We start from the raw sequence: 12,083 nt of genomic DNA, 5'->3' as shown, positions 1-12,083 counted from the left end.
ATACCATTTGCAAATAGTTAGAAACAATTATAAATTATTTAGTAGATAAAACTATATTTATATTAATGTATGTGTGACGGAATCACATAAATGGTGTGACGGAATCACCTATTAGCCATACTAACAAACATCTACTGTCTACTCACAGTAATATTTCAAAAGGCGAGTCAATAACTTGGCTACAGAACAGTTAACTTCTTAATCAAAATGGACAATTAGCATTCATTCAATTAATTAATTAACTATTTTATTGTAAATACACGGTTAATTAAATCTTGATGTAATTTGACTTGTACGCTTTAAACCACGACAGCTAACGATAGGATTATCCATTGGTTCACTGTCTTTCTCAAGAACTGCAACAACTTCTGTAGCATTTATCTTCCCACTAATAATATAGCACACTGATTATAGTTACATAGTGTTATGGATAGAAGAAATGTAATCTTAAAGTTAAAGATATACCAACAAAAATAAAAAAATGGGGAATCTTAATTTATGACATATGCCTTATTCATACCTATTACACGTACCATGTTTATTACAAATCAAAAACTACCATTATATTAAATAATTATTTAATAATTATAAAATCTGCCTTGGAACACACTTGGAACTTTCCAAATATAAATTTGTGTTTTTTATATCTATGAGTACTTGTTAGTGCAACTTTAAATTAAGGCGATAAAATTACCAAAAAATCTAACTATACTTTACTATATTACGACTTCATAAATTACCAGAAATATAGTTTTGAAATCGAAGCTTTAGGAATAATACTGACAGCATCCACAGTCGGTGGCGTAGAACCAGCATCCACAGTCGGTAGTGTAGAAATAAAATCTATGCTAGGTGTTATAGAAGTTGAAGCTGGAGTGATAGTTTCTGTTGTAGTTTTAATCATAACATGCTGTTTTACATTCACAGCATTTGTGTACATCTTACACTTAACGCTGTTCTGTTGCAGAATAACACAATGAACAGTTTGTGTACCTGGAACAGCCGGTACATCACTCCACAAAAGATCAGCATTCAGCTCATTGCATTTGGTTTCAATTTCATTAGGTGAAATGACAGTAACATTTATATTGCTCTGTACAGATTTAACAGCAGCAGCAAATGGTAAAGCATCTCGTATTACGAACTTTCTGGATAACACTTGACGATGGGCAATTCGAATTGCCACCTAGCGCATCATTTGGCCCTTTGCCATGACTGGTTGCAAAGTAATTCCACTTTAGCTGTAGATCAGAAACTTCCTTCAATTTTATAGACAGAATAAATACAAATTTACTTTTGTACTGACTACTTGGTCCATCTGTCCATATCTGCGCAGTATCAACTGTTGGTAAAGACAGTTTGATAAACTCGAGAATTTTCGCAGTATATGCGGCGGCGGAATGTTTTTCATGATCACGACAGTCTGAGACAAATATTTTTAAAATTATTTCAGAGCAATGCCAAATCATAATTGTGTACAGTTATTTGTTTTTGTTTTTGTACTGACTGGATCTCGTCCTGAAAAGTTGCAGTATAGTTTTCCGCGAAATCCATCTGCAAGATACAAGATGTACTGTCAGGCAACTGTGTGTCAGCATTCTGTGATTCGTAAGGTATCGTTTGGTGACGTTTTATGTAAACGTGTTGTAGAAAGGTAATAAGCTGAGATGAGATCAAATCAATTTCATCTTGAACACTGCCTTCCTGCAACTCTTTTACTAAATAACTATCATTGTCCTGATTTCACTGATACCAGGTCACTGAATCATCTGTATTCTGGTAAACTGGTAAAATTTTCAGTTAAAAGACAAAAATCTTTGCACATACCGCATTTCTTAAACATGCAAGCTTCTTGCTGTGAATTACATACACAATTTGATACAAATTTATCTGAATACGTCGGAAATATTTGTGGATATTGACGATGTAAACAGTCCAGTAACAAAATAATGTTGCTATAGTATTTGCGTCCGCATACGTTTTGTGGTATATTACTGGTTAAAAGTACGTTCTTTGGACGCATCAAGGCAGACTTGGATTTTCCGATAATGTAAATTGGAAATTCAGATTTAAAAGTCTGGTATGCTTCAGCAACCGTAATTACAAGATGGCGTTTTTGCATCTTAATTTTGCCGCTATTTGAATAAACTGTAACGACGTCTGCCTTTCCGGGCATGACTCGTGATATCATTACTATAAAAGTTAGTAACGCATGAGTAATCTGCTGTTGTCACTGATGAAGGATCCTTCACTTCAATATTCAAAATATCACTGGACAATTTTCGAACTACGGCTGCTTTTTTTCGAGGACTTTTGGGAAGAGCGTTTTTAACTCTCCTTCTTGCTTTTCAAAAGGACGATAACGACTTGTAAGGAAGTTCATTTTCGATTGCAGTAAGAGGTGTAGCCAATGAACGAAATTTATTAACACGCCATTTTCGAGTGGCCAGCTTTGCTCGCTTTTTAAAATCAGCTGCCTCTTCGTCGTCCATTTCTGAGCGCCGTCTCTTCTTTCGTAAACATACCTTTGCTCGAGCAGCTTCGAACATCGCAGAATTTTCTTTCACTTTTGCACGGTGCATTTTCTTTCTTTTAGTAACACTCTTTGGTGGCAAAATGTTTAAGTTGATAATTAATAAATTATATCTACAATAGAAAATTGATGCAACATTGTTGTAAAGAACAATCCTAATAGTAGAATCATTTATTGGCAAATAATATAAAGGTAAAGCATTAGAAAACTCCCTACAAATAAAGCATGTAAAATTGAAGTTAAAAGTGTGTGATTCCGTCACGATATTGTGTGATTCCGTCACGCACATTAAACATTCATTCACATAAACAATATATCCAATATTCATACAATTTATTCCAAATTTTAAACATTAAGATAATATGTAGTTATTTACTTTGATGTTTGCCAGAAACAATAACAAAATAAAGTTTTGCAATTATTTCGTGACGAAATCACAGAAAATCAATGAAATACAATATTGATTTAAATTCAATAAAATTATTAAATTTACCTAATAGTTTCTAAAAACAAATTTTACATTTTTACTGTACAACATTGCTTCTTTAAAATGATACCATTCTTACCTGTTGATGTATTTTATAACATTAAATAATTAAAGATATATTGTAGTTGCATTTTCGACAAAAAACTCCCAGGCAATTTGTAAACATACCTCGGTTTCACTAATTACCATAAACATTATTTAGCAAAATTTATTCATTTATTTAATATTTTCTTGTGATTAAATACATATTAAAGCTAATTACACCATAAATTTACTGTAAAAAATTAGTTTATAAAATCAAGTTAAGGTTACGATTTTCGTGGAATTCATCAATACAATAAAACAACAATCATAATATGTTCTTATTTTATATAATATTTGAATTTGTATACGAGTTTAAACTTTTAAAATCATTTTTTCACAACAGTCTAAAATGGACATACAATTAGAATTAACTCATCGATATAATTATTCATCAAAATGACGGTTGCCTATAACTCAACCTAATTTTGAAATTTCGTAAATTGTAGATTATGACGTTTTTGATATTCAACCGACAATTTTTCTATTTATACCTCATTAAAGCATGAGCAACTAAATTTCTATCCTACTAAATCGTTGACATACTGTATTTTTGACCTACTGAATTTTCAACCTACTGAATATTCAACATGCTGTATTTTCAATTTTATAACTACGCCTTTTCGGTATGTATTTTGTATATTTTGTTGTTGATTTGAATACGAACCAAATTTGATCAGCCTTGGCGCAGTGGTAGAAGTGCTGTCTTCAGAGTCGGGAGGTATAAGGTTCAATAAGGTAAAAAAAAAAATCAAATATCAAAAAATATCAAACTAAGTTTGAAAAAAAAAGATTTGAAAAAAGTTAAAAAAAAGAGGTTTAGATCTTTAAAAGATTAGTAAAATCTAATAGTGGGAAGTAACGATCGCCAACAACCTCGAGTTCAATCTATAATAGTGGGAAGTAACGATCGCCAACAACCTCTAGTTCAATCTATAAATGATCTTTGATATTATGTATACAAATACTAGATATTTGACATTTAAAGGCAAATTTATGGAACCCTTAAAAGCATACTTTATCGTTCTAAGAATAAGATGTAAATATTATTACTGAATGTTGAAAAGTTTTATTGTTAAGAGACAGATTACTTGCGCTCCTCCTCTTCATAGCCCCCCCCCCCTCCTTCAGTTTAGAAAAGTTGTCTACGACTATGTAATAAAGTCTTAATGTAATACAGCAGAAGTCTATAATACATTTTTAGGTGATAAAAAAAGTTTGGTAGTTTTCATCAGGTTTTTTATCAGGGGCTCCGAACGGCGCATATTTCATATGATATACCTCAATTAGACAAAAGAGACTAAATCTTCTTGAGATGACAAAACTTTGTTATCATAAACTTCTACACATAATTTGAACACTTAGCTATCTTGTAAAGATTAATAAAGTTAATGTTTAATACATGCAAAAATACTTAAGTAATAATTGCTAAAATGAATAAGTTTAAAACTAAAATCTGACTAAAATTCTGATCAATTTTGCTTTGTCTGAATAAACCCGTATAAAAGAATTAGATTCCCTATACTCCTCTCCCCTAACTCACACCCCCTCCCTCCTCCACCCCCACCACCAACGCGTTTTTTCAATATTTTTAAGTAACTTACTTTTTTTACACAGAAAATGATTGCAAAGTAATAATTACCTTTTTATTTAATAATATTATTAATCGGTACCAAAATAACCAGATCACTATCAAAATATTTAAGGCAAAAGCTCTTGCTTCAAGTTCTTATTTGCTATGAATTATTTTAAAAGTAAAAGATTTTAAAATTGCATATAGGGGCAATTCTTGGAATAAAATAATGAAGGGCGAATCCTTAAAAACTAACGACTGTTTTCTAAATAACAAAATTCCTCAAAACTGAAAATCTGCCAACTAAACTGTGTCAAATGCTGACTAGCTGACTATATTTCTTAAAAAACCGAATGTAAATATACATTAAATTAGGTTCGGATGATTTTAAGGTGGTTTTTATTTAATGGAAAATAAAACTTTTTTAAAAAGAGATAAAATATAATTCTCTTTTTCGTGGTATTTTTTTTTTTCCTCAATTTATTTGTACTTTTTACAATATTTACAACTTTATTCAGATAGGTATGATTTTATTGCTTTAGAAACGGTCTTAATAACAACGGCCTTGGTAAAGATGTTCTTTATTTTATTGTTGTTTGCAAAAAAGCCCATGAAGAATCCAAAAGGTTTATCGTTTTTGTTTTTCAAATATTATCTTATTCGTCCAAGTATTTATTTATTAAAAGGTGTAATGTTTAAAAGTGCAAACAGCAGGCTGGTTTTCTTAGTAATTAGTTTTTACTTTTTATTTCTTTCAAAAGTGTTCATGAATAAAAATGATGATGAAGGAAATGTTTATTGAACAAAAATGATGATGGAGAAAAACAATAATAAAGGAAATGGCGGCATTGGCGCCATTTCTTTCATCATCGTTGCACATGGTGCTGGCATTGGTTGGAATGATTTTAATTTGCATTAAAGCCATCCCAACCAAATGTCGCACTTCTTTATTTTTCAGCACATTATTGCCATGCTAAAATGGTTTTATCGTTATTAGGGGTACGACTAAATTTTTTTTTATGAAGAAATTATATTTATAAACAGAAAATATAAGTTTTTGATGTTAATTTTTGAAAAAGATTATTTCCTTAGCTGAAAATAATTTTTCCTATCTTTTTAATGTTATCTTTATGAGTTATAAATAGCGTAGTAGACATACAAAAATGGCCAAAAGTGGTATTGCTTCGGACAAGAATAAGAAAGTGCTATTGCTTCGGACAAGAATAAGAAAGTGCTATTGCTTCGGACAAGAATAAGAAAGTGCTATTGCTTCGGACAAGAATAAGAAAGTGCTATTGCTTTGGACAAGAGTAAGAAAGTGCTATTGCTTCGGACAAGAATAAGAAAGTGCTATTGCTTCGGACAAGAATAAGAAAGTTTGGGAATCAAATTTAGCGAGGTTTGAAAAAGCTAAGACTTTTAGAAGATGTGCTGTTGTTAAAAGTATTGGTAAAATGAATAAAATGCCAACAAAACAGCATATCATTGATTTAAAAGTTTGTCATCAAATGTGAAAAGCAGAAAGAAGAGAGTTGTAATTGTGGCTAAAGAAACTGAACAACTATGGAGAAAGTTGAATATTCTAATTCTACAAGGGAAATCACCATCAGAAAGAAAAATAGAAAATGTATTGAGAAAACTTGACAAAGATAGTCGAAAATCCGGAACTCAAAATTTTACCCAATTGTTTAACATAACTGATGAAAAAGGTTAATCGTTGTTATGAAGATAAAGAATTTTATGGTCAGCAAATGTCATCAAATGGAAGAGCTAGATATTGTACCATAATTGAAGATACTGAAGGTATTCATTCAAAAAAACTAGTGTTGATAAAGAAACAAACGTCCATCAGCCAAGACTAAGATTGTTCCAGCAGTGATACTGAAGCTGAAAATGTCGAAAGTTTGTCATCATGATCTAAAAGACAAAAAACGAATTTAGTTGTAAATTTAGTGATTTCCGCGAAAGTTAATACCGAAAAAACACATCAAATCTGCAAAACTCCATCAAAAAGCGGAATTTCTATTCCTACTCCAACTTAAAGTGGTGTCTACAAAGGTGCCATGAAAAAAGCAGAAAAGTTGAAAGCAAATTATATGGAGAACTTAAAAAAATGAAAAGTGGTCTTTACACTTTGATGGAAAACACATAAAGAAAATGGAACATCAAGTAGTTGTTTTAAAAAATGAAAAGAGAAAGATTAGACTTGCTGTTCTCGAGCTGATGAATGGAAAAAGTGAAACAACATTTAATGGGATAAAGCTTGTGTTGGATGAATATGAGCTGTGGCCAACCATAAAAATGATTGTATCTGACACAAAATCTGCAAATACAGGAATAAGAATTAGTGTTGTAACACTGTTACAAAAATATTTCAAAACCATTGGACTAGAAAAGCCTATTTTTATAGGATGTCAACACCATATTTTAGATACTCTTTTAAAACATGTCATAAATGATCTTTTTGAAAGATTAACAAAATCACCAAGTTTTTACTACCCTTTTGTGACATTATTATTTTAGAATACTAGAGATCCTTTGACGAAAGTGAATTGGACACGCTGGCGAGATGACATGGACTTCCTGCATCACTTAACAGCTTGTTATAGAAAGTTTAAAAGCACAGGTACCTTTCCAAAAGTGAATTTCAAATCACTTCTTACTATAAGCAATGCAAGATGGAACTCGAGAGCAATTTTTGTTCTACTTCTATATTCAAATACTAGACTATTTAGAATAAAAATCTGCTCATACAGCATGCAACTTCATCTGTGGTTCATGTGGTTCATGGGGTGATAAATAGTTGGTGATAACTACTTCAATACTGCAGATTTTGTTAATCTATTATAAGCATGCAATGAGAATCCAAAAGCATTAAAGTCGTTGAAGACATTTTGGTCCACAGAGTCAACACCGATTCCAACACAACGGTCAAATATATAGGCAGAACGTGCGGTAAAAGGGATGCAAGATTTAGTGCCTATATGTCATAGCATAAAAAAAATAAACATTAAATACTTATTGTCAAATACACTGTAAAATTATTTTAATTATTTATGTTTTATTGGTTTTCCATAAAGTACAGGAACTTCTTTTTAAATGGGGAGTGAACTTTTTTGAGATATAGTATAAATGTTAGATATTTTCTTGATTTTTGCATTAAAAATCCATTAAATTGAGTACACAGGGTATACTGGGTTGCAAAATTGTCACACCTCTAATGGTTATGGTAACCAAATACAATTTGTGTTTTATTGTTTAAAGATCCATATCCATTAACACAAAATTAAAAATCAAAGATTCAAATTTTAGTTTTATAATATAATATCACATTTTATTATAATATAAATTTTTTTAAATTATATATAAAAAAATATTCTATAAAAATTTTTTATTGGAAAATGAGAAATTTTTTAGATTAACCCATTTTACCGTATTTAAACCTGAACTCCAATTGTATTTCACTATATATTTTTTACAAAATAAAAAACTGAAATATAATGTTCACTTAGAAATAGTAATATTTTAAATAATAAAACCTCCAGCCCCATTAATATTTCTGAGCTTTCTCTGGTTCTCTGAGCAATGGCTTCTTATAAGCCAGTTCTTTTTGTTGTAATTATTATTACGTTCTGAATGTCTTAATAAAAAAATCTTCGTAAGCAGGGGGGCTAAAAATTATTTTAACACATTTTTATCCTCTCTACTAAAATATTCCTCTAGATATCTCTAGATATCTGAGCTCATATAAAAAAATATATGACTCGATAAAAACAAAATATTTCATGCTTTTTTGACATAAATTAATTTTTTAGTCTCTTATTCGAGATAACTTATTCTACCACTAATAAATAATATAATAAGGCTGCTTTACGATGTCTTTGTATATTTTATTAAACGTTTCGTATTTTAATCGTAGAAATAACCATATTTGTTACAATAATTAGTTGTTATTATTTTGTACTTTTGTGTGTTTTGTTTGACTTATCTTGATTTATAGCGAGGCCAAGGACCTTCAGACATAACAGTGGCCCGGAGAAAAACCCCCTCAACCTCCCTGGTTAGTTCGACCCTGCTGTGTGTTCCTAGTTGTAAGCACTGCTCTAACAAAGGCATTATTTTCAAGATCGTAATTTATTCCCACAAGATTTTCCAGAAGCCCTTTTATTAATTTATCTGCTAGTTGTTGTAAAAAATATTTTGTTTTAAAAGCTGTAAATTGAGAACAATGGCTTGAAATTTCTTACAGAATATCAAACATAATAATTAGTTCACGTAGACACATAATAAGACCTTTAGTGTCTGATTTTGCTCTATATGCTTTGGTCTACCCAATGTGCGCAGCCAATGGTTAAAGTTCTTGCTTGGCCGATTCTGTAGCTGATTCCTTAATTTATGTTTTTTTTTTTTTTTAATTTTAATTATTCAGCTTCAAAAGGTTTATATTAGACTTTGAACACCTAGGACAAATAATCCAGATTTAATCCCTGCCCTTTAAACATAGTCATACTTACTTTCTATAACATATCTTTCAAAAGGGAAAAAGCATAAATAGTGACTTTATTGATGCTTTTGGCAAAAATGATTTCTAATGAGCTATATGCTTTGGGACTTTCATCCCTGTTGAAAATTGACACCCTTAATTACAAAAATAAAAAAATAATAAAAAAAGTTTATTTACATTTTTTGTTTAAGGGATATAAAACTAAGTATTACCATTTATGGTTAGCTTCTTTGATAATGAATACTATCTTATATCACTGGCTTCATTGACAATAAAAAGTTTCTTTTTAGATTTTGGTGTTCTTTTATTGTTTATAATTTATTATGTTTTCTGACCTTCATTCTTATTATCCATAATTAAATTACTTTATTGAAATTTTTTTTTATTAAAAAATTTTAATTCATAAGTAATTATTGTAAAATGATAAGTGTGTATTGCAATTTTAACAATTAAAATTACAAAAAAAGAAGAAATTTTAAGAAAAAAAGCAATGGTAACATGTGTTTTTACTGTAATATGTAAACAAAAAAAAAAAACATCCAAGATAAAAAAAAATTTTCGGTATGGTATTTTAGATATTAAAATTTTCTTAAAATGACTGCGCCCTAATGCAGAAGTGTTTTACTGTAGTTGGGTCCAATAAAGGAAAGAGATTGGAAAGAGGAAGAGTTGGATGACTCTCATTCCTACCTGCTATGTGATTTAGAGCAAAACCCCTGTGGTGTTGTATACCCATTGGTCGCTTTATTCTTCTAAATATTAGTAACTTTCTTGTGACTTGTAATCTGTGTAGTGTAAATAATAAATAGTGACAAATAATAATTTAATAACTTTTAATATTTTTTTACCTTTAAACAACAGTACATTTAATAATTTTTCTTTTAAGACTGACTGGCGTTTTCTGCCTTTTTTCTCAGACGACAGTCTTACAAAAATACGTCAGTCTTTTTTAATAATGACGTTTTCTTTAAAGAGAAACAAATGTATCACTCTAATTATATTATTATTATTATTGTTATTACTATTATTGTTATTATTGTTATTATTATTATTACTATTATTATAATAATTCAAAAACACTTATTTACTAACTAGATTTCTAACTAGAAAACACTTCAAATACATTTCTACATTTCTAGTATTATTTCTCCGATTCTGTCATAAACAAAAAACCGCATCGGTTTACATCGGTTTCGCAGGTCTAAAGAATGAAAACTTAGATGTTAGCTAAGGCTATGGTAGTATTGGATTAAGCTAAACACAAAAACTTTGTTTAATCTTTATTTCTTGTTTTTACCGCAAATTATCCGTATTAAATTTGGATCAGATTTTTAACTCTATCAATTTATTTGGTCATAACATCAATTTAAAAAAAAATAATATATGTAATTTTATACGTATATTAACGTAATTTATATATACTTATTATAATTTGTAATAGAGTACTTTTGAAAACTTTACAAATTTTTTAGTTTATTTGGAAACAGACAAATTTTTAAAACTTTTTCAATGAATTAGTCTGAGTTTTAGTCTTAAAAAGTATGGTGATAAATAACATTTGAACACACTCTGTTTTTTTTCCAAAATTTTGAAGAAATATTGATGGAAAGATTTTGTTCCTTAAATTAGATGCTTAGATTCCATGAAATGTAATGGTAGTGATTATGTGCTACGTTTAAGTATTTTTATAAAAATTTTAATAAGATAATTATTTAACTATGTTGTTTTTATTGCTTCAATTTCTTTCTTTGTTAGTTTCACTAATTTCAAACGAAGCGCTATGAAAATTAAACAATAAATATTAAACTAATTACCTTTTATAAATAATCCTTTAATTTTTCTATAAATACTCTTTTATTTGATTAATTATGTTGTTAAAACTTATGGATAAAACAGCGTGCTTAATTTATTAGTGTGAACATATCAATATTACTGTTATATATATATACTGTTATATATATATATATATATATATATATATATATATATATATATATATATATATATATATATATATATATATATATATATATATATATATATACTGTTATACATATATATATATACTGTTATACATATATATATATACTGTTATATATAAATATATATATATATATATATATATATATATATATATATATATATATATATATATATATTTTAAGTCAGAAATCTAGTTAGTAAATAAGTTAGTATATAATAATAGAAATGAATTTCATTTAAAAATAAAGCTAGTTAAGTTTTTATGGAAAAAAGTTTTTTTTTAATTTTAACTGGTTAACTATTTTTTTTTTTTTTAAAACTATTAACAAGTTCCGACTAAAGCTCCACTAAAACGCCACATACATTACCTTTATGTGTTAATTAACTGTCTTAAAGTTTCAATTAAAATTCTACAAAAGTTCTACTTTAGTTTTAAATATTATATGCAAAATACGTTTTAGGTTTAAATACGTAATCCTTTTACACATATGACGCGAACTGTGATTGACACCATAGAAAGCGATATGATTATGCCTGCTGTGTACTAGATCGGCGTTTTTAAATAAAACAATGGGTAACCTATTAATATTTACCAATGCTGACAAAAAGTTGTTAAAGATAATCTAACCTTTGGAAAAGCATGAGATTCCGTTAGTAACTAAAGTGTATTGTATCGTAAAGTTTAAAGTATCTAAAGTTTTAGTTAAATTCTAGTGTAAAATGGGTTTTAAGTTGTTAATTTTTAAGTAAAATGATATTAATCAATCTAAATAGAAAAATTCCTATTTTATTACTATTATTGTTATTATTGTTATTATGATTATTATTATTGTTATTAAAATATCCTAAAATATTACACAAGTTTCAATTTTGATTTAATTAATTGACATCAATTTAACACTAAAATTAATTAAAAAGTTAT

This window comes from Hydra vulgaris, chromosome 11 (genome assembly GCF_038396675.1).
Source record: "Hydra vulgaris chromosome 11, alternate assembly HydraT2T_AEP".
NCBI classification, from domain to species: Eukaryota; Metazoa; Cnidaria; class Hydrozoa; order Anthoathecata; family Hydridae; genus Hydra; species Hydra vulgaris.
This window is presented reverse-complemented; position numbering follows the sequence as displayed.